The sequence below is a fragment of the Bos indicus genome, chromosome 27 (assembly GCF_029378745.1).
Source record: "Bos indicus isolate NIAB-ARS_2022 breed Sahiwal x Tharparkar chromosome 27, NIAB-ARS_B.indTharparkar_mat_pri_1.0, whole genome shotgun sequence".
Classification (NCBI taxonomy): domain Eukaryota; kingdom Metazoa; phylum Chordata; class Mammalia; order Artiodactyla; family Bovidae; genus Bos; species Bos indicus.
The window spans coordinates 35,666,583-35,691,084 of NC_091786.1; the positions used below are offsets into that span (position 1 = coordinate 35,666,583).

At 41.4% G+C, this 24,502-nt stretch overlaps 1 protein-coding gene across 4 annotated transcripts in view; it reads right to left on the reverse strand.

Moving 5' to 3' along the window:
- The window catches only part of ZMAT4 (zinc finger matrin-type 4), a 376,556-nt gene that overhangs the window by 58,969 nt on the left and 293,085 nt on the right, over window positions 1–24,502 (reverse strand). The gene's annotated exons all lie outside the window — the stretch shown is intronic.

The following is a 24,502-nucleotide window of genomic DNA, read 5'->3' on the forward strand; positions in this document are numbered from 1 at the left end:
TATATAATACTGATTCATCTAGAGTCAAATGTGTTAGAAAGAAACTTCAGCCAAACATCCACCACAGCTCGTATTCCTTCTGCTGCTGTGTCCCCATCAGAGTGGAGAGAAAAAGTAGCTTCAGTGTCATGGCTGAGACTTCAGATTTTAAGTCTTGGCTCCAAATAGTCCTGGTTGTGTAGTGTAGAGGAAGTCACATAATTTCTTACTGGCTTTAGTTTTTCATCTATGAGATGAAGACAAAGCCATCCATATCACAAAGTTTTATAGGAATTAAGTGAATATAAATACTCAAGTGCTTAGCAAGTGAAACTTCTGGTTAATTTTACTCCAAGATTCTCTCTTCCCATTGTCAAACCCAGAATATTAAACAGTTATAGCATTTTTCCTGATGAATGCATAATATTTTCTTTCTAAGGGGCAATATCATTCTTATTTTCCTAAAAAGAAAGTAATGCATAGAGTTGGAAGAACTTTGCAATCTGTTACCTGAGTGACTTTACAAAAATTACTTGACTTCTCTGAAGTTCTGTTTTCTTATAAGATTGTGAGGAGGACTGAGTAAGATAAGGTATAAAGCAGTGTCTGCTACACAACAAATAATCAACATAAACTAGTTATTATATGATTGCAAAGAGGTATTATAAGGGAATCTCGGTTTCCCAATGCCCAGGACGAAGTCCTAAGTTGAATTTCTAAGACACAGATGCTAGTTACACCACCATGACTAAAGTAGAGATAAGAGTCCCAGTTCAGGGCATTCAACAGAAGTGATCAAGAACCAATTTCTAACTTAAACTGGCCACTCATCACCAGTCTGAAAAAAGAGACTGAGAAGAGAGAGAGAATTTACCAAAGGGAGCTCTCTCATACTATGAGTTTGACTTACCCTTGTCCATGTCAGATGGGGGATTCCTTCTCTTTCAACTCACACCCCTGGGAAAAGAATTCAGTGGAACTACCCGGAGATCTTGAGAAATTCCTTCCTGAGTTTGACTGTCCTGGACTGGACACCATCCTCAAGATCCAAAGAGTGAGAGACTGTGACTGCTTAGCTGCTCTGATGGGGAAGTAAGAGAGGTGGAAGGATTGTACCTGGCATGTATTCTCAGAGCTTGTTGGAGCAAAAGATGTTAAGTGTCCCACAGACCACGTGTGTGCCATGTATGAACAGTTGGAGCAATGTGACCTCAGCAGAAGAAGGCTATAGAGTTCAGCTGGACATCGAGGGCCTTAAAGTGACCCTGGAAGAGATGCTTAGCTTAAGGTTAAGTATCAACTAATGCTGAGTTCTTGAAAAAGCCAAGAAATCACCCCATGGGAAAGAGTCAAATGGCATCTAGGCTAGCTTTGTCTGTGTATCTATCAAGTAAGCCTTTATCTCCCTTACCTTTCTAACCTGATACCCTGCATCGCTCAGCCCTGGAGGAACCTGAGCTGAGAGAAAGGAAGAAAAGCAAAAGCCAAGGGCAATGAAAAAGAGAGAAGCCTATTGCCTCCTTTTGCATGGCTAACAGGCAGCCCAAGCAGAACTGACCTGAGGGAGGGGAGAAACTCACTTTCAATTAAGTTCAGAGTTATTTAAAAATTATCTTCTATCCTGTGTGAACAAAGGATGTCACTCGCCATCTCAGTCAACAAAGGAGCCATCGGCCCTGCAGCTGCTCCTGCTGCTGTGCTGCCTGAGGGGATTCAGGACGGGAAAACGGACACTGGCCCCAGGGGGTAAAGGCGAACACCAAAGGAAACGACTTCAGTGGGCCAAGACTCTTGCATCTTCCCAGAGATGGAAAAGCACTGAAATCATTAACTTGAAATGTTTTGTTTTTCTTAGTAGCAGTAATCTTCTGATGTTCAAATACATGTTTTGTTATGTTTTTTCTCTCAACAAAAGCTCCTATATATCCTGGCTCTTCCCTTATTATTTTTTTGGAACAGTCCCTCAGAGATATCGGAGAGACTGTATCTTGGGCTAAAGTCCTCCATAAATTCCACCGAATAAAGATAATTCTCAACCTCAAAGCTGTGTATATATTTTTTTTTTCAGAAGACACTAGGATATATCAGCTAATGACATAGAGCTTCTACGTAGCTAAGAATGAAAGTCAAGAACTCTTTACTAGTTAAAAGTGAGTGAAAATTCATGAAACTTACTCCACTTTATACCCGAAGGGTAGGAAAAAATTAACCCTCCAGAGATGGCATGAAAGGGCGGTGGATGGCAAAAATAAAGTTAGTTCTGATGATATCCAATGAGCCCTGTTTGTGGAACATTGTGGTGTCATCAGAATTGATCTTGTGTCCATATGTGGCAAAGGGTAGAACTTCCTGTAGACTTTAAGATTCCTACAGTTCAATGCATGTTTCCGAGAAATCTATTTGACATGGCGTGATAAGTTGATCTGGCCAGAGTATGAATTAAGTCGTTGTTTTGTTTTAGCTTCAATTACAGAATAATTGGACATTGACTTACTAATTATTCAATGAGGAATCAATTCAGTTATGAGAAAAGCAATGAAACCACAGTATCTTCTGGAGAAGCAACCTAAGGGACTCAAAACTTTCCAGGCACAGACTGACAGATCAGAGATGAAAGACATAATTCTTGTCTCTCTATTCCCTCAAGCAAAGACTCCTGGACATCCTAGAACATGCTCTGGTGATGGTGTTAAAATACGGATCCCTAGGCACAGCATCTGAAGGTTCTGATCCTATAAAACTTGGATGGGGCCTGAGACTCTACAAGAAGTTTCAGACTTGTAACTCTAACCTCTAATACACTACACACACATTTTAAAAAGTGCCATCCCATAGAGTCATACTTCTTTTGGTAGCTTGAATTTGTCAGAACAACACTGGGTCTTAAAGAAAAAAGTTATTCTATAAAGAAGAGCTGTGGTTCCATGGTTTTTCCATCTCACAGGTGTGCATGATTCAGAAAGTTTATCACAGTCTCCAAACCCAGAGGCAGTAAGTTATCAGAACCTGCATGTGAGTTGTTTGAATGCTTATCCAGGGCTGGTCTATCTCCACTTTTATGCATGGAATCAAAATATAAAAGCTAGCTTCAGGCATTCCTGCCTCCAGAGTTCTCTATCAATCTTATCATAATAAATGGTAACCAGTGTTTATATGGGTCCTCTTCAGACTACAGACTCATCAACGGTCTCCTCACAACGAATGGAGGTGAAGTGTGGCAAGAGGCATAAATATTTATGTTTTCAAATAGGCATTTTTAAGAGCACCAACAAATCTAAAAAATATTCGGATCTGTTGCTTTCCATTACAGTTCTCCAGCTCTGCAGCCAAACAGAAGCGTGGGCAGGAAATATTTGGCACTTTATTGCAATGCAAACTACAGGGAGCATAAACCAGAAAGGCAGTGCATATAAACAAGAACAAAGGCAGAGAAGGGGCAGAGGAGTCCTCCCCCACACATGACACAGTGTCCTTGGTGGGAACTTAGGGCTTTATTAATGTTCAGCTGAAATCCTAATTACTTTGGAATTATACAGCTCCTTTTTCCTCAGAGAAATGGCGAATCTTATTAAACAAAAATGCTAACTTTCTTATTCATTTTCAGTGCAATGCCATTTTATGTGTATACCCAAACCTCTGCAGATATAAAGGTTAATTTCTGCTGTATTGCCACTGTGTGCTCTGAAATACCATTCTTGCCTGCAAGGACTGACAATCCAGTTGCAGCGGGAAGATGTGTATGCTGTGCTTAGTCACTCAGACGTGTTCAATTCCTTGCGACCCCATGAACAGCAGTCCACTGGGCTCCCCTGTCCATGGGATTCTCCAGGCAAGAACTCTTGAGTGGGTTGCCATTTCCTTCTCCAGAAGATATGTGTACAAAACAGCAATAATACAAGGTGAACCACAAAAAGTACTACAGTCAGAATGAAGTGGAATGTTAGGAGAACTAGAGGAGGAGATTGTTTCCAACTTAGAAAATCTGGAAAAGCTTCCTGAAGATGGTTCACTTTTAAATTTATATTCCCTAGCACAGTGTGTGAAGCAGATGGTCCTGGAGAGTTCAGCAGTGTGACTACTCACTGTGTCTTTTCGGTTCTAGCAAAGCAGACTTTGGGTGCCCCTTAGCTTCAGGTGCATTCATTCTACGTTAGGGAAACATCCTTGTGCCTTTATTATGGTGCCAGATATTTCACCAAATGCCAAGAATATAAGAGAATATAGAGTAAATTTTCATACGGAGCTATTCACGTAGAAAGACAAAAAGCAAGGAAACAAATACAAACGTTGTAGAAATATTACAGAGGATGTAAACAGGAAAATGAGAGAGTCACAAAGAAGGCTGGTTTTGGATAGTATGGTTAACAGAGATCTCTGAGTAGCATGAAATGAAACTGGAGAGACAAGAATTTAGCCTGTGAAGTGAGGAACCGGTTAAAGAGTTGCCCAGGGAGAGTACAGGGCAAATAGCAAACAGAGAGGACCAGGAGTGAAATGGGCATGAATGGTCTAAGGAACAAAAAGTGGGGAAACAAACGAAACAAACAAACAACAAACAAAACAACAAACAAAACAAACAAACAACAAACAAAACAAACAAAACAACTGCCAACTTAGAATTCCACATCCAGCAAAAATACCCTTCAAACTTTAAAGTGGAATAAGGGCATTTTCAATAAATAAATAACAGAGAATGGTCTGCCAGGAGACTTGCACTAGAGAAATGCTTATAAAGTTCTTCAGTTGGAAGGCAAATGACATCAGATGCAAACTCATATCCACAGAAAAAATGAAGAACACCATAAATGATTACTATTGGTATTTTTTTATTGCTCCAAGTTTATTTAGAGATAGTATTTAAAGCAAAAACTATAATACTCTGCTTGTATTGTGCTGTTTATTCTGTATACAGATGTAAAAATATTGAGTTGTAACATATCATGAAAAACTCAAACTTTCTGACCAACCCAATATGTGACAAGAATGAATAAGAATAAGCAGTATTGTTGGAAGCTCATTATATTTTATATAAAATATAATTAACAATTAAGAAATAATAAATTTACCAATATTAACTTAAATATAGACAGTGGTCATTTATGAATGCACACTAATCCCCTAGAAATAAATACAAAGATATAAAGCTTAGGAGACTCTAGAGAAAATAAAACAGGATGATTAAAAAGTATTTGATTAACCCAGAAGTGAAAGTACCTATATTAAAATCAAACAAAACAGACTTCAAGACAAAAAGGATTTCCAGAGATAAAGATGTTTGGTAATAATAAAGAGAGAAACTCATTAGGAGAACCTAACAGTTCTAAATGCAATTTAACTAATAAAGCATAAAGATACATGAGGTAAGAACTGACTGAAGTACAGGCAGAGACACCATAACCATAAAAGATTTAACACTCCTATCTCAGTAGCTGACAGAACAGTAAGATAAAACAATTAGTAAATTTTAAAAGATCTAAAGGAAACTATCAATTAAATTGTACCAGAGTTTATAGAATGCTACACTCAACAACTGGAGAATACACAATATTTTCAAGCGTACAGCAAGTAAACTAAGTTAGGGAATATGCTAAGCCATTGACAATTCTTACTAAATTAGAAATAATTACATTTTGTACTGTGATTTCTTTGACTACCATTGAAATCAATAAGGATAAATAATAATATTATTTATAAAAAGACCTAAAATACTTCTAAATAACCTATTATCACCATAGGGAAAAATATCTAGAGAAATCAGAAGATATTTTGACAAGTGTAATAAGTTTTTAAAGGAAAATACATAGCTTTGTGTTAGAAAGAATGAAAGGCTTAAACTCAGTGGTCAAAGTTTAAATGCTATGAAACTAGAAAATGATAAGAAAATTAAAACAAAATCAAATATAAGGAAAGAAATAATATACCCATGTCAATTAAATATAACGCAAATTACCAAAAAAACAAAAAAAAAACAAAAAATCTGTTCTTTGAAAGGATTAAGCAAGTATTACCATTAGCAAGCTTGATGAATGCTTTTTAAAAAGGCAACATAAAAATTACTAAAATAAAAGGATTATTTTTAGTACAAAAGCTACAGACAATTTTTAAAGGATAATAAGAAAATATTATGAACAATATTATGCCAATAATAAACATAATAATGGACAAAAGCCATGAACGCAACAGAACAAGAGTCCAGAACTGGACCTAGACCCAAAGAATCAATTGATTTGCTCTCACTTTCATTAAGATATAACTGACATGCAGCTCTGTGTAAATTTAAGGTATACACAATAATGACTTGACATATATATATTGCTAAATGACTACCACAATGAGTTTAGTTAACATCCATTACCTCACATAGATTCAGAAAAAGAAAAAAAAAGTCCTAGTTATGAAAATTTTTAGGATCTACTCTTAGCAGCTTTCAAATATATAGCAGAGTTAAACTATAGTCATCATATTGTTCATTACATCCCCAATACTTAATTATCTAAAAGCTGGTATTTTCTCTTTTGATAACTTTCACTGATTTTCAACAAAGGTATCAAGGCAATTCCATGGGAGAAATGAAACATTTTTGAGAAAAGGGGGCTGGGATAATTGAATAAGTGCAGGAAAAAAAAAAACAACACAATCTCTACATCACAGTATCACAGTACACATTAAAATTAAGATTGATTATAGACTCAAATATAAAGGTAAAGCTATAAAGCTTCTATAAAAATACAGGGGATTATTTCTGTGAACTTGGAATAGGCATGGATTTCTTAAGAAATAAAATACAGCAAATATTTTTTAAAAGATGAATTGGATTTTACAAAAAATCAAAAGCTTTTGCTTAAAAAAGACACATCAAGAAAACCAAGTAAGCCACATCCTGGGAAAAATTAATTGCAATTCATATATCTGATTCAGGACTTCTGTCCAGAATATATAATTAACTCCTACAAATCAATAATAAAAAGACAAAAAATTCAACTTTTTCAAAGGACAAACTATTTGATCAGATATTCCATAAAAGAAGATATAAAAATGATCAATAAGCAAATGAAAAGGTGCTCAGCATCATTTGTCACCAGGAAATGAAAGTAAAAGAAAAATTCAAAATCATCTCGTAACTATTACAAGTGCTAGCATCAAACAAAGAAATAAACATCAAATAAAACAATACCAAATGTAAATAACCACATGGAACAGCCGAAATCCACATACAGAAGAATGTAAAATGGGAAAGTTTTCAATTTTTTGTAAACTTAGACTTACTCTGTGACTCAGAAATCCTACTAGACATTTACCCAAAAGGAACAAAAACTTAGTATAAAAAGGGACTTGTGCAAAAATGTTTATAGCAGCTTTATACATCATAGACAAAATTCAAAATGTTCAACACAAGAATTGATAAGCAAATGGTAATGTATTTATACAATGAAATAATAGCTGAAAATTAGAAGAATCTACTGATTTATGAACAACATAAATTAGAATAAAAAACATAACATATAGGTAAAGAAGTCAGATAGAAAAGAGAACATACTGTGTGATTTCATCTATATAAATTTCAAGAACAGCACAGCTATTCCATAATGTTAGAATTCAGAGTAGTGTTGCCTTCTGCGGGTAGGGAGTGACTGGAAGGGGACATGAGAATTTTCCAAAGTAACATAATGGTTCTATATCTTAGGATGGTAGCTACAGGGTATATTCATTTACCAGAAGTCATCAGATTATATACCTAAGACCTGTATATTTCACTTTCTTAAAAAATAAAGTTGGATGGTCATGGTTCCACAAAGAAATCTCAGCCAACTTTTTGAGACTTCAGTTTATTCTCATTTACTCTCTACAAATTCTATTGTTTTGCATTCCTAGAAAGTAAACTTTATATTCCTACTTATGCTTTGATAACCTTGAATCACTCACATAAATTTTTGCATATGTTCTGTATATTTAATGCTTACGAAAGCTAGAACCATTTCAAAAGATAATTAATAAAGTAAAAATGAAAAGAAAAGGTCTTTGGTTTGGAATGATTTCCTTCTTCTCTGACTCTTAAATATTCATGAATCAAACTGTCTTGTAAATGGATGCATCATCTTCTGGAATGAAAAATAATAACTAACACTTATGTATGTCATATATTAGCACTGTTGGATTCATTTATTCTTAGCAACACTCTACAAGCAGGCACGGCTGTTATCCTGTTTTAACAGATGAGGAAACCAAGGTGGAGCAACTTAGTGACCTTCACAGAGCCACGTAGAGACACAGCTGGGTTTGAACCTATCCGTTCTGCTCAGGCTGCTCCTCCCACTGTGCATGGGACAGACAACTGGGAACAATAGATTCACAGAACTATGGAAGGTTCTTTAGAGTTCAACTGGTCCAGTATTTCCCACACGGGCCACTAGAGAATTACGTGGGAGCTATTAACAACACAAATCCCAGGCCTTACCCCAGATGACTGTAAGTCAGAAAATCTAGAGTGAGACCTGGAAGTCTGCATTTTGTAGAGCTTCAGAAGGTGCTAGTTTTAGAGAAACCATTGGTCTAGTCCAAAACCCCATGGGCGTCACATAAGCGTTTTCCAGGCAGAACTGTTGGTGTCCACTTGCATTTGGAAGCTCTCCTTTCTCAAATAACCCACTTGTCCGAATTCTGCTTTGTGCACAAGTTTATTCGCATCTTCTCAAAACGATCACATCCACTAAGGTTCTGTTTACCAGGTTGAACGTCCATTGATACTTTGACAGTGTTCTTCATTAAAATATAATTTCAAGTTCCCCTTATCGTCTCTATTACCTTATGAATGAAATTTCCTGTTTGTTGATAACATTTTTAAACCATGACCCTGAAACTCAAGTCCAAGACCCTCGTGTGGCTGCATCAGTACAAAACACAGCAGGGCTGTCACAGCTCTTGTGCACCATTAATTCTATCAATATCTTTAAAGCTTTAAGTGTGTGTGTGTCTGGCACCCCTGACCCACTGTAATCTATACTCATACTGAACCTGCTAGCAATCAATTCTAAGTCTTTTCCACATGGATTTCTGCTAAGCCAAATCTTCATTTCCTCTACTCCTATACTTGATGACTTGGATGTTTCTGTTTATCCCCGTTAAGTTCTATCTCAGTGAACTCTGCTCATTCCTTTGGGGCATCTAGCAGCAAATGGAACCTGCCTCATGATCCATTCTGATTGGCAGCAGCAATGCTGTGAAGATACTATGAGCTCTCACTCCAGATGACCATCGAGGACGGCCACCATCTAGTAGCCAGTCTCTCACTGGCCCCTGGTGTGCTTGGCCTGTCGGTGAGATTCCAGCTCCAGCATGTCAACATATACAGAAAAGTCAGGGCAAGGAACATTCTGGTAAACAAGGCTTCATCTACGTCTAGGTGGTAGTTAAAGCTGTGAGTGAGTGAGTGAAGTCGCTCAGTCATGTCCGACTCTGTGCGATCCCATAGCCATAGCCTGCCAGTCCCCCCTGTCCATGGAATTTTCCAGGCAAGAGTACTGGAGGGGTTGCCATTTCCTTCTCCAGGTTACAGCTGTAGGGCTGGTCAGATCATCCATGAAGGCAATGTAGGTGAAGAGAGAGAGTGGTGGAGCAGTTAGTACCCCTTTATATTAGAGATACTCACCTTGACACGTGGGGTGGAGCCAGACTCACAAGCATCTCTGGCTCCGCCTTCCAGGTTACTGAGCCCTAGGACAGGTGTGGATTTGGGGACTGGGTATAAAGCCCCAGCCTGTCTTACATGTCACCCACATCATTAAGGCTAGAGCCCACCTGACCTGGAGGGGCTGAATGACCCCAGGTCGCCCTTACGGGCTCCAGCTCTCCCTCACAATTTGCTCTTCCCTGGAGCTCATGGCCATCTTTCCTTTCTGATTGCCGGAGCTACTGACTTCAGGCCCAACACTAGACGCAGAAGAAAAAGCATTACAACACTGCCTCACCAGTTGCCATAATTCTTATAAGTGCTTCTTTTGTGTCAGTCACGGTGGTTATACCCCTCCGAGAAGACCCCAGCTGATAGAGGTGATATCGAGGAACTAGAGAGAAGAAAGCTTTGCTAAAAGGTCATTGTTCTCATGTTTAATCCTCAAAACCACTTTATGAACATTATTAGCCCATTTTCCAGATGAGAAAAACCCTACTTCAAAGACATTAAATCCATAGAACTAGCAAGTGGATAAAGAGACCTGAAACTGCTTACTTCTGAATTCAAAGCTATTGACCTTAATGACGACACTAGGGCTTTTAAAAGAAATATAGGAGTGAAAGAAAGCAGGAGAACCCTGTTTTCAAAAATAAAAACTGTTAATGTGAAACATATTAATATATAAGATTGACAAAGCACAGCTACTCGAGTTGAAATGGGGGCTAGAGGTTTCAAATACCAGCCAGACCATCAAACTCCAAGCATAGTGCTTACTCCAAGCTTACTCCAATAAGGTACCTTGAACTTGGTGGAAAAGAGTTTGAAAATCACTGCATTTCATCATGCTACTCATCACAAGGATAACAGGAGGACTGCTGCTGTATCCGAACTTAGACTTGCACTGTGGAATATCTCTTCCTTGTGAATGTCAATTAAGGAAACTTCCTAGGATCAGGGCTGGCTGCAGACCCAAATAAAGAAGATACATATTACTCCATGCTAGAATCACTATGAGGTACAGAATGTTTAAACACTTAACCTTCTGAATTCAGCCCACTGCTTGCAGGCGCAGACTGCAGGATATCTAACAGTCAATTAAACAAAGAACACACATTTTCTAAAACAATTCTTTACTTAAATAGTATAAATGTGAAGCCTTGAAAATGGAATCAAGAAGCAAAAAGCTTTAACATCTTCAAAAGCTCTTGGCAAACAAATAAAATCTAAAGCTATGGACTAAATGTATTCCCCATAATTAAAAGACAATTTTTAGCCATGTTGGATGCCTGACCCAAGAAAGGACTGGAAAATTGTCATCCTACTGTGATGATTCAGAAGTAACAGAGTAGTTCATTTTAAGTACTTAAAGAGCTACTTGATCAGAAGATGGTTTAAATGTATTCTATCTGGTAGAGGACTGAGGATACTTTTCTTTTCCTGAGGCCATGTGGCATGTGGGATCTTAGTTCCCCAACCAGGGATTGAGCCATGCTCCCTGCACTGGGAGCACAGAGTCTTAACCACTGGACTGCTGGGAAAGACCCAACACATTTTCATATTTTGAGCAAATCAGCACCCAGACAGCCTTGATTTTTGCCTTGGAGGGGATCACTATTATTATGACTGCTAATAGAAAATGGGCTTCCACAGTGGCTCAGCAGTAAAGAATCCACCCACAATGCAGGAGCCTCAAGAGACGTGACTTCAATCCATGGGTCAAGAAGATCTCCTGGAGAAGGGCATGGCAACCCATTCCAGTATTCTTGCCTGGAGAATCCCATGGACAGAGGAGCCTGGCGGGCTACAGTCCATTGAGTTGCAAGAAGTCGGACATGACTGAAACGACTTTGCACACACACACTCACTAGAAAATGACAAGCAACCCAAAGAATTGAACTGATTTTTGATTTTGTGATTTGATCTAAATGTTAAGAAAAGAGAAGTAAACCTACTCTGAAGTCATCTACTATTTGAACGATACTCAAGATATCTATAATCATATGTTATAAACCAACACATGGGGGAAATACCCTCTTCCTGGCTTGGATATTGATGTGATACAAGTGGGAATTTATAGAACATGAAATGTGCTTTTTCCTTTGGGTCCCACGGGCTATGCCATAGATCTTACCTTATACAGGCAACTAATAACATAGCAGGGCTGTAGGTTTTTCATGTAAAATGTTCTCATAAAATGTGTTTTCTTTTTTCCTACAATACAACTTTTGATGACAGATTGCTTCATCCATAAAATAAACTGTACCCCTAAGGTGAAGTTGTGGATTAATGGCATCAAGGTCACCAAGGAGTTACATTAAACTCAAATGGGTTAAATTAAACTCATGGGGGCTGTTAGAAAGCATGTAAAGGAAAGAAGATGTGTGCCTCTTCCCTTCTCTCTCCGCCTTGTGGAGATGTGTCTTCCAGGCCATCTCTCATTTGTCCCCGAGAACTAGAGAATCACAGGCCATGTGATCTCCCCGAAGAATTGTCCTGATAGAGCTACAGCTATCAAAGAATCATGTCCCTAGCTTGTTAGCTGCATCAGCTGAGGACACAGTGACTGTCAACTCCTTTGTCATGGGCTAGAGGTCCAAATGCAACCCTGGTGACATTTGCTTTAGAGCTGTCCTGGCTAACTGGTCAACCAAAAGGCCCCAGGAAGCAGGAGGAAAACTGCTGGTCATTTTCAAGAGACCTCATCCAAGAAGGATTCAAAGGGGAAATATGAATGAAGAAAAAGTCCTAATTGTCAGTATCTTCCTTGAATCACATTATGAATGAGATCGTTCTCCCTCCCTGTTTCTCTCTTGCTATCAGTTCACACACAAGTCAGCTGTCGGGTGCTTGAATGTTATCTTTGGTGTCCTTCTGGTTCTTGTTAATCCCTCTTGTCTGCCTGTAGACATCTATCTCAGATGACTGGGTCTTTATCTTGCCTTCAGCAGACAGCCTGCCAAACCCCTTGTTAAGTCACGGCTGTCTGATGCTTCCTGCAGTATTGGCTCTTTAATAGGGATGTTTGACATTAAAAAGCTTTCAACATTTGAAGAAAAACAATGTGAAAGGTGAAATTTCAGGCCTGACCAGACAGGCAAGAGACCTTAAGAAGACAGTGGCCTTCCAATCTCAGAAGCCACCTGAATGTGCGCCCTGCCTTCCTCTGGACCAGACTGACACAGACACCCTGACACACGTGGCCCCACTGTGCCTTGAGTAAGTGACTTTTCTCTGCAACATGTCACAAGAGATCTCCCTGTTTAATACCACTGTCACAGGAGCCTCACCCACTTACAGAAGCACATTGACCTTATTCGATTCGCAATGTAATAGAGAATAGCAAAACGCACAATTTACTGATAAAGGTTGATTTTAACATTGCAAAAAAAAAAATCTAGAAAATGACTGAGGCTTCATAATTCTCAAATATAATTCGACCTGTGAATACGGGAAACAGAGAACATGAAAATGAAGTACAGATCATTTTCAAGAGGAGGAATTATTGGGTTGGCAAAAAGTTCATTCAGGTTCTTCTGTAAGATGGTATAGAAAGACCCAATAACTTTTTGGCCAACCCAATATATATTTTTTCCTCTTTCAATTTAAGCTTGTTACTTAATGTTTAGGTGTCTCTATTTCCTGACCTATAAAAGGAAGATAATAATTTTACCTATTCAGAAAGTTTCTATGAAAATTAAAAATGTTAGTGTAGGTGAACAACTTAGAAAAGAACCAAACAGCTTAATAAATGCAAACTATCATTGCTATTTTTAACCACAATGATTCTTTTCTTTGAACAAGAATAAAGACCTAAATCATGAGAGTGAGACTTCTTAGTAATTTAATATTCTATGAAGAGTTCTCTTTCATATAGCATCCTGAGGCATATTTAAATTATTCTGGCAAGCTGCCTTCTCTACAGATGCTATTTATACACATCTTTTTTTTGACAGGTCAAATGCTTCCTTATATAGTAATCATCCTATATAGTTGCTTGGCATAAAGTTGATTGGAAAATTATCTCTATTATTCATTTTTTAAAATTTTTTTAAAATATGGAAGATATGACATTACATGAACTATTTCCTAGGAAGCTGTTGACAGTAGATCTCAATATATTTTGCCTGGCTTTGTTCTTAAATTGAATGATTGAGGCTATTGAATAGGTAATTAACCAAGTTCATAAATTAGAATAAAAGGAAAATGCAGAAGAGTATATTGGAAGTCATGTAATTGCATCTTTTTTTTCTTAAGGCATGCACTCAGGAGCCATCTGAAGACCCGTTTTTATTCTTCCATTAATAGCCTTTGTTCACAATATTCTTTGTTCTCTTGGGCCCTTATAAACACTGAGCAGGCAACGGCTCTGGTGAGAGCAGCAATTCCATTCCAATGCTCAAACCGACTTCCCAGGAGACTTTGATGTACCTGAATAGAATATATATACAAATAAATAAGTATATAAATGTATCTCCTTATTAGTATATTATATATATTATTTGATTGGCGAAAAAGTTCATTCAAGTTTTTCATATTACAGAAAAACCCAAATGAACTTTTTGGTTGACCCAATATATTACATTATATTATATTATACTATATTGTATTATACTTTCTAGATCTGTATTTGTGAAATCACCTACCACTAAAATTTATTTGTAATCCACAAAATCAATATTAATGATGATTTGTGGTCATTCTTGGAACAGCCCACATGCACATTCTGTGATGAGGTTGAACAGGTCTGTCTCCTAGCTTCAGTTCTCACTGAGATGACCAGAGGTGGAGATGGTGGGAGCCACCAGTGTAGGGCAAGAAGTTCTAGCTTTGGGACCTGTTGATGGGATTTGAATTTCAACTCTAGTCCCTTTTGCTGGGCAGCCTCAGGCATGCTGCTTATCACTTCTAAACCTCATTTTCCCTTTGTTAATAAAAGGAAAATAGGCTCTCCTGATTTAAGTTGTTTATTAATATTATAATCTACTTGAGATGAACCATAGTCAGCTCTCAGTCTTGTTTTTGCTGACTGTATAGAGCTTCTCCATCTTTGGCTGCAAAGGATATAATCAATCTGATTTTGGTACTGACCATCTGGTGATGTCCACGTGTAGAGTCTTCTCTTGTGTTGTTGGAAGAGGGTGTTTGCTATGACCAGTGCATTCTCTTGGTAAAACTCTGTTAGCCTTTGCCCTGCTTCATTCAGTACTCCAAGGCCAAATTTGCCTGTTACTCCAGGTATCTCTTGACTTCCTACTTTTGCATTCCAGTCCCCTATAATGAAGAGGACATCTTTTTTGGGTGTTAGTTCTAGAAGGTCTTGTAGGTCTTCATAGAACCATTCAGCTTCAGCTTCTTCACTGTTACTGGTCGGGGTATAGACTTGGATTACCGTGATATTGAATGGTTTGCCTTGGAAACGAACAGAGATCACTCTGTCGTTTTTGAGACTGCATCCAAGTACTGCATTTTGGACTCTTGTTGACTATGATGGGCTTGATGGCTACTCCATTTCTTCTAAGGGATTCTTGCCCACAGTAGTAGATATAATGGTCATCTGAGTTGAATTTGCCTCTTCCTGTCCATTTTAGTTCGCTGATTGCTAAAATGTTGATTTTCACTCTTGCCATCTCCTGTTGGACCACTTTCAACTTGCCTTGATTCATGCACCTAACATTCCAGGTTCCTATGCAATATTGGTCTTTACAGCATCGGACTTTACTTCCATCATCCATCACATCACAACTGGGTGGTGTTTTTGCTTTGGCTCCATCTCTTCATCCTTCCTGGTGTTATTTCTCCACTCTTCTCCAGTAGCATATTGGGCACCTACCAACCTGGGGAGTTCATCTTTCAGTATCATACTTTTTGCCTTTTCATACTGTTCATGGGGTTCTCAAGCCAAGAATACTGAAGTGGTTTGCCATTCCCTTCTCCAGTGGACCACATTCTGTCAGACCTCTCTACCATGACCCGCCCATCTTGGGTGGTCTTACCTAGCCTGGCTCATAGTTTCATTGAGCTAGACAAGGCTGCGGTCCATGTGATCAGATTGGTTAGTTTTCTGTGATTGTGGTTTTCATTCTGTCTGTCCTCTGATGGATAAGGAGAAGAAGCTTACTGAAGCTTCCTAATGGGAAAAACTGACTGAGGGGGGAACTGGGTCTTGTTCTGATGGGCAGGGTGATGTTCAGTAAATCTTTAATCCAATTTTCTGTTGATGGACGGGGCTGTGTTCCCTCCCTGTTGCTTGCTGCTGCTACTGCTAAGTCACTTCAGTCTTGCCTGACTCTTAGCAACCCCATGGACTGCAGCCCACCAGGCTCCTCTGTCCATGGGATTTTCCAGGAAAGAGTACTGGAGTGGGGTGCCATTGCCTTCTACCCACTGTTGCTTGACCTGAGACCAAACTATGGTGGAGGTAATGAAGATAATGGTGACCTCCTTCAAAAGGTCCTGTGCAAGCAGGGCAGCACTCAGTGCCCCCAACCCTGCAGCAGGCCACCACCCACCCACGCCTCCGCCAGAGACTCCTGGACACTCATGGGCATGTCTGGGTCAGTTTCTTGTGGGGTCACTGCTCCTTTCTCCTGGGTCCTGGTGTGCACAAGGTTCTGTTTGTGCCCTCCAAGAGTCTGTTTCCCTAGTCCCATGTAAGTTCTGGTGGCTCTATGGTGGGGTTAATGGAGACCTCCTCCAAGAGAGCTTATGCCATACCCAGGTCTGCTGCACCCAGAGCCCCTGCAGCAGGCCACTGCTGACCTGTACCTCCACAGGGGACACTCAGATACAGTTCTGGCTCTGTCCCTGTGGGCTGGGCGTGTGTTTCATGCCCTTCCCAGGTATGAGCAGCTCAGGAGACCAGATGCTTTTGGCGAGTGCACTGTCCCAGGAGGGTCGTGCGTCTTAATCACCTCCCCGGTCCCAGCCGCTCAGTTTCCTGGGTGCGCAGTGAGAGCACGGTCTCAGGTGTGCCGTGTGTCCACTCTGGGGGGCTGACCTCGGGCTGCGACCCTCCTGGAGGACGGCAACCATCCAGGATCCCAGGAAGACGTGGTTAGCAGCTGGAAGCCAGCTCACAGTTTGGTGGAAGATGCCGTCTCTGGGGCTGAGACTGCAGCATCCTCTTGCCTTCCAGCTCTGGCTGTTGCAAGCCTGCCTCTCCACCTCTGGGCAGAGAGGGGCTGGTCTGCAGCCTGCCAGCTCTCCTTTGGTGTTCGCTCAACCTCGCTCAACCCTTTGTTCTGTGAGCAGACCAGGCTGTGTGTTAAGTTGTTACATTAGAGCCTTTCACAGGAAAGTTCTCTTTCCCGCAGTTGTAGCTGGGCATGTATTCTGTGTGTGTGTGTGTGTGTGTGTGTGTGTGTGTTTTAATCCAGATTATGTTACCTTCTGAGATTCCAAAACTCCCGGCAGACCCTTCTGTGAGAGAGTTTCCTACTGTGTGGAAACTTCTCCTTCATGATTCCCTCCCCAGGACCGGTCTCCATCCCTACCTCTTTTGTCTCTCTTTTTGTCTTTTATATTTTGTTCTACCTCCTTTCGAAAACAATGGGCTGCCTTTCTGGGTGCCTGGTGTCCTCCGCCAGTGTTCAGAAGTTGTTTTCTGGAAGTTGCTCAGCATTCAAATGATCTTTTGATGAATTTGTGGGGGAGAAAGTGGTCTCCCCATCCTATTCCTCCACCATCTTGGCATCTAATTGGACTGCAAGGAGAGCCAACCAGTCAATCCTACAGGAAATCAGTCCTGAATATTCACTGGAAGGGCTGATGCTGAAGCTGAAACTCCAATACTTTGGCCACCTGATGCAAAGAACTGACTGGTTGGAAAAGACCGTGATGCTGGGAAAGACTGAAGGCAGAAGGAGAAGGGGACAACAGAGGATGAGATGGTTGGATGCCATCGTCCACTTGATGGACATGAGCTTGAGCAAGCTCTGGGAGTTGGTGATGGACAGGGAAGTCTGGTGTGCTGCAGTCCATGGGGCAGCAAAGAGTCGGACACGAGTGAGCGACTGAACTGAACTGAAATACTTGACATATATATATATACACACATGCATATACATACAGATAAAATGATAGATGTTGTGATACTGTGATTTATAAGAAATACATATTTTATCTTCACCCCTGTTTCTGGCACAGAGCTTCTAAAACACTGGGAATTTCCAAAGTGGGGTCAGAGAGGTGTCTTGTTATGTTAATGAGGGGTGGCTGCCAGGAGAACCAACCATGTGATTAAAGGGTTAAAACTTTCAAGCCCATCCTTCCTTCTGATAGCTGGCTGGAGGTTGACTCTATCACCAACAGCCGATGGTGTAATCGATCATGCTGATGTATGACGAAACCTCCATAGGTACACAAAGGACTGGGTTTGGAGAGCTTCTAGGTCGGTGTCCAGGTGGAGATGTGGGGAGAGGGATGCCTGTAGGACACTAAGGGGCTCCTGCACACAAAAGCCTTTCTGTGTACCCCATTCCTGGATTATAGGAAATAGGCTTCACTCAGCCTTCATGATCTTCTCTAAGTTCCAAAGGGCAAGTTCACATTGTTGCTAATTAAGAAAGCAAAGAGGTGTTGAGACAAGGAAGAAACAGTCAATAGAAAGGACAGTGGCCAGCCTTAGGGCAGGGTCCTGATTCCCCCTTAAAGGATATAGAGAACAATATCTTTGAGCTGTTTTGCAGATACTCCCACCCTCAAATCAGGTGGGAGAAATCAATGGTGTGCTACACACAAGCACACAGAACCCAGTCATGTTGGAACCAGTAGGTTGACGATGCTGACTCCCACTTACTCCACCAACCAGTCAGAGGAATGTCCATGAGCTGGCCACACTCTCTTTGAACCATTACCATAAAACTCCTCACTACTTTCTCCAAGTGAGGACACACAGTTTTGAGGACATTAGCCCACTGTGGCCCTCTTTGCCTGGCAACGCAACAAAGTGATTCTTTTCTACTTCACCTAAAACTCTGCCTCTTTTTAAATATAGCAGTGTGTACATGACCTTCCCACACTGCTATATTTAAAATGGATAAGCAACAAAAACATCTTGTATTGCACATGGAACTCTGCTCAGTGCTACGTGGCAGCCTGGATGGGAGGAGGGGTTGGGGGGAGAATGGATACATGGCTATGTATGGCTGAGTCCCTTCACTGTTCACCTGGAGCTATCACAGCATTGGTAATTAGATTAAGGAATGAGACCCCACATGCTGAAACTGAGACTTTGTGCAGCCAAATAAATAAAATCTGAAAGGAAAAAAAAAAAAAACCTCTGCCTTTGAGATTTAATTTGGTTTTGGGGTACAGAAGCCAGATTTGACTTCAAGAGAGCCTGGAGATGGCATGAAAGGTTGTATCCCCTTCCTGCATTCATCTCTTCCATCTGGCTATTCCTGAGTTATATCTGTTTACAATAACCTGGTAATCTACTGAGCAAAATGTTTCTCTGAGTTGTGTGAGCTGCTCTAGCGAATTAATCAAACCCAAGGAGGGGGTCATTGGAACCTCCAATCAACAGCCAGTTGGTCAGAAGCACAGGTACAGACGACAACCTGGCCTTGCGGCGGCACCTGAATTGGGCTGGGGAGACCAGTAAGCATGGACTGGACCCATGGGGCCTGATGCTGTCTCCGGGTGGATGGGGTCAGAATCTAGTCGAATTTTAGGACACCCATCTGGCATCCCAAGGATTGCTTGCTGGTGTGGGAAACACCCTGCCAGCGTTGGCATAGGTACCAGAACCTATTTAAATATCCATATTCCCCTAGGAGCAATGGTTCTGGGGCTGATGCTAAGTCGCTTCAGTCACATCCTGCTGCTGCTGCTAAGTCGATCCACTCGTATCCTGCTGCTGCTGCTAAGTTACTTCAGTGCTATCCGACTCTGTGCGACCCCATAGACGGCAGCCCACCAGGCTCCGATGTCCCTGGGATTCTCCAGGAAAGAACACTGGAGTGGGTTGCCATTGCCATTTCCTTCTCCAATGCATGAAAGTGAAAGGTGAAAGTGAACTCGCTCAGTCGTGTCTGACTCTTCATGACCCCATGAACTGCAGCCTACCAAGCTCCTCCATCCATGGGATTTTCCAGGCAAGAGTACTGGAGTGTGTTGCCATTGCCTTCTTCTAGGAGCAATGGTTCAGTACTGGCTAATTCAGTTTTGGGGTGGGGGATTTATAGAATAACTACCTTGAATAAAAGCTAACTGCATATACACACAAGGGGAGTGACCAAGACAATGTGAGGACCTGCGGGCCACTGGGGTGGCTTTGGCTCTTAATTGCATGATGGGAGCCACTAGACTGAAGGTCAACAGGATCTGACTGCTATTTTGAGAGTTGTCTACAGGCAACACAAGAACAGAAGCAGGAAGAAGATGTAGAGATCAATTACAATCATTCTGATAAGAAAATGTAGAGACCTGGAGCAGGGTAGTGGCCCAGATTTCATAAAATGCCAGAAATGAGCTTAAAATGTGCCGTTCTCCTCCCAAAAGATGAAAAGCAAGAGAGCTTTAGCCATGTGATGTCTCCATTTGACTGCTCCTCCACAGTGCTTTGCATCATCTCCTGGGAGCACAGGCTAAGCCTTCAGAGTCATCCTCTGAGCCCCTTCCAGCCCCATCCAGCTCTCTGGCACATTGTCTGACATTTAAAAAATTCTTTTGATTGTGCTAAAATACACATAACATAAACTTTGCCATCGTAACCACTTTTAAGTGGACAGTCCAGTGGCATTAAGTAGAGTAGGTCCCTTGCATGTGAACGAGTTCCATTCTGAGAGTGCCTGTGTAAGTCCAATTTGTTCATGAGTCCAACATAGTTAGCCTAGATACCCAACTAACACAATCTGCTATATAGCACTGTACTGTAATATATTTTTTAATACTTTTCAACCAAATAATACATAAAAGACAGAACAAAGAAAACAAACTTTTAATCTTACAGTACAGTACCTTGGAAGTATGGTACAACAGCTGGCACGCAGGGGCTGGCACAGAGTGAAGAGGCAAGAAGAGTTAAATTACTGACCAGAGGAGGGAGAGGAAGTGAGAGATGGTTGAGCTGAAGGATCGTCAGCAAGAGGAGAGGGAGGGCACGCTGGAATTTCACTCATGCCTGACGCTGATGGAACACAAATTCCCATCTTTAAAAGTTCAAAACTCAAAGGTTCATATATAGGGCACTTCCTGTTCATTCATACCGTTCTGCTGCCATCACCACCAGCCATCCTCAGAGTGCTTTCCACCTCCCAAAACCAAAACTCTGTCCCCATGAGACAACATTTCTTTCCTCTGTCCCCACCGACAACCACCATCTACTTTGTCTCTATAAATATGACTATTCTAGGTACCTCACATGGGTGGAATCATCCGGGATTTTGTCCCGGTTTGTATCGGTTTGTGTCTTCAAGATTCACCCAAGTGGTAGCATTTGTCTGAACATCCTAGTTTTTAAGGCTGCACAATATTCCATTTGTATGAATATACTACATTTTGTTTCTCTGTTCATCCATGGACATGTTGATTTCACCTATTGCCTATTGGAAATATTGTTGCTATGAGCCTGGTATACACATACACATCTGTCTGAGTCCTTGCTTTGAATTCTTTTGTAAACAGACCCAGAAACCATCCTTGAAACCTCAGCTGCTACCACCCTAGTCTAAGCCCCCATAACTTTCTTATTTGGATGATACCAGTTGATACCCTCACCCTTCTGTTCCCCTTCCCTCTGTTTAGACCGTTCTCCACGCAGCAGTCAGAAGGATGCTGTTCACATTTCAGTCGAATGGCCCCCTTTGCACTCTGATGAAAAGCCATCACAGTGGCATCACACTGTCACCTTGGCTGGACCTCCCCCATTGCCTCTGCCTCACCCCCCGACCCCCTACCCCCACCCCCACTCCCACTGCTCCCAGCCTTCCACACCCCTGCCTCAGGGACCCGCCCTGGTTACTCTGCCTGCTCATCCCCAGGGCTGGGCGTGGCTTGCACTCAACTCTTCAGAGCTTCTTTCAAAGGTCGCCTTCTCCATGAGGTCTCCTCTGACTGCCCTGATGAGACTGCCACCTCCTGCTGCACTCTCGTCTGTTTTCCTCTCATCTTTCTCCATATTACCTAGCACCACCCATCATATTGTCGATTTTACTCTTTAAAACAATTTTCTGAAATGCTGCATTAAAATCTAACATTCAAAAAGGCATATATCTTTGTCTTTCTGTTCCAAGCACAGAGAAGTGCCTGGCATAGAAGCACTCAGTAAATATTTGAAGAGATAAATGAATGAACAAATGAAATGGACAATCATTCAAAGGTAATTCAGACGAGCTGAACATGAAAAGATGTTTAATCTTTAGAGAAATATCTAGTGGTCCTTTCTTTTGGTTTACCTAGATGGAAAAATTCATTGACCTATTATTTGAATTTCATGGCTATTGAAAACCAAGGTTTCTGGATGGGAGCGGGTTTCAGCAGTAACTATTCTGTCTCTCTGCCTCTCATCAAGATGCTAATATACCTCTCCAAAAGGAAGCATTTGAAGATGCAGAGAGGATATTTTTTAAAACTCCTTGAGGTTTATAACTTTATACCACAGACTGAAAAACTAAGAATACACACAATTCCTTTTTACATATGAGCACGGGCAGCTGCGACCGGCTCACTTAGCGCAGCCGAGAGGAGCTACCCCACGTCCGAGGTCAGGGGCAAAAGCCAGGAGGACCCCATACCTGAGGGGCGGCGGCCAAGAGGAGTTACAGGCAGGAACAGCCGAGAGGGGCTACCCCAGTCCGAGGTCAGGGGCAACAGCCGAGAGGAGCTACCCTGTGTCTGAAGTTAAGGGAGGCGGCCGAGAGGAGCTACCCCACCTCCGAGGCCAGGGGCAGTGGCCGGGAGGAGCAACCCCACGTCCAAGGAGCAGTGGCTGCGTGGGTGCAGGAGGGCCTAGAGGAGCTATTCCGCATTCAAGGTCAGGAGGGGCAGTGAGGAGATAACCCTCGTCCAAGGTAAGGAGCAGTGGCTGCACTTTGCTGGAGCAGCCATGAAGAGATGCCCCACGTCCAAGGTAAGAGAAACCCAAGTAAGATGGTAGGTGTTGCAAGAGGGCAAACACACTGAAACCATACTCACAGAAAACTAGTCAATCTAATCACACTAGGATGGGCGGGTCATGGTAGAGAGGTCTGACAGAATGTGGTCCACTGGAGAAGGGAATGGCAAACCACTTCAGTATTCTTGCCTTGAGAACCCCATGAACAGTATGAAAAGGCAAAATGATAGGGTACTTGAAAGGGGAACTTCCCGGGTCGGTAGGTGCCCAATATGCTACTGGAGATCAGTGGAGAAATAACTCCAGAAAGAATGAAGGGATGGAGCCAAATCAAAAACAATACCCAGCTGTGGATGTGACTGGTGATAGAAGCAAGGTCCGATGCTATAAAGAGCAATATTGCATAGGAACCCGGAATGTCAGGTCCATGAATCAAGGCAAATTGGAAGTGGTCAAACAGGAGATGGCAAGAGTGAATGTTGACATTCTAGGAATCATCGAACTAAAATGGACTGGAATGGGTGAATTTAACTCAGATGGCCATTATATCTACTACTGTGGGCAGGAATCCCTCAGAAGAAATGGAGTAGCCATCATGGTCAACAGAAGAGTCCGAAATGCAATACTTGGATGCAATCTCAAAAACGACAGAATGATCTCTGTTCGTTTCCAAGGCAAACCATTCAATATCACAGTAATCCAAGTCTATGCCCCAACCAGTAACGCTGAAGAAGCCGAAGTTGAATGGCTCTATGAAGACTTACAAGACCTTTTAGAACTAACACCCAAAAAAGATGTCCTTTTCATTATAGGGGACTGTACTGCAAAAGTGGGAAGTCAAGAAACACCTGGAATAACAGGCAAATTTGGCCTTGGAATACGGAATGAAGCAGAGCAAAGACTAACAGAGTTTTGCCAAGAAAATGCACTGGTCATAGCAAACACCCTCTTCCAACAACACCAGAGAAGACTCTACACATGGACATCACCAGATGGTCAACACCAAAATCAGATTGACTATATTCTTTGCAGCCAAAGATGGAGAAGTTATACAGTCAACAAAAACAAGACCAGGAGCTGACTATGGCTCAGATCATGAACTCCTTATTGCCAAATTCAGACTTACATTGAAGAAAGTAGGGAAAACCACTAGACCATTCAGGTATGACCTAAATCAAACTCCTTATGATTATACAGTGGAAGTGAGAAATAGATTTAAGGGCCTAGATCTGATAGATAGAGTGCCTGATGAACTATGGACGGAGGTTCGTGACATTGTACAAGAGACAGGGATCAAGACCATCCCCATGGAAAAGAAATGCAAAAAAGCAAAATGGCTGTCTGGGGAGGCCTTACAAATAGCTGTGAAAAGAAGAGAAGCGAAAAGCAAAGGAGAAAAGGAAAGATATAAGCATCTGAATGCAGAGTTCCAAAGAATAGCAAGAACAGATAAGAAAGCCTTCCTCAGCAATCAATGCCAAGAAATAGAGGAAAACAACAGAATGGGAAAGACTAGAGATTTCTTTAAGAAAATTAGAAATACCAAGGGAACAGTTCATGCAAAGATGGGCTCAATAAAGGACAGAAATGGTATGGACGTAACAGAAGCAGAAGATATTAAGAAGAGGTGGCAAGAATACACAGAAGAACTGTACAAAAAAGATCTTCACGACCCAGATAATCACGATGGTGTGACCACTCACCTAGAGCCAGACATCCTGGAAATGTGAAGTCAAGTGGGCCTTAGAAAGCATCACTATGAACAAAGCTAGTGGAGGTGATGGAATTCCAGTTGA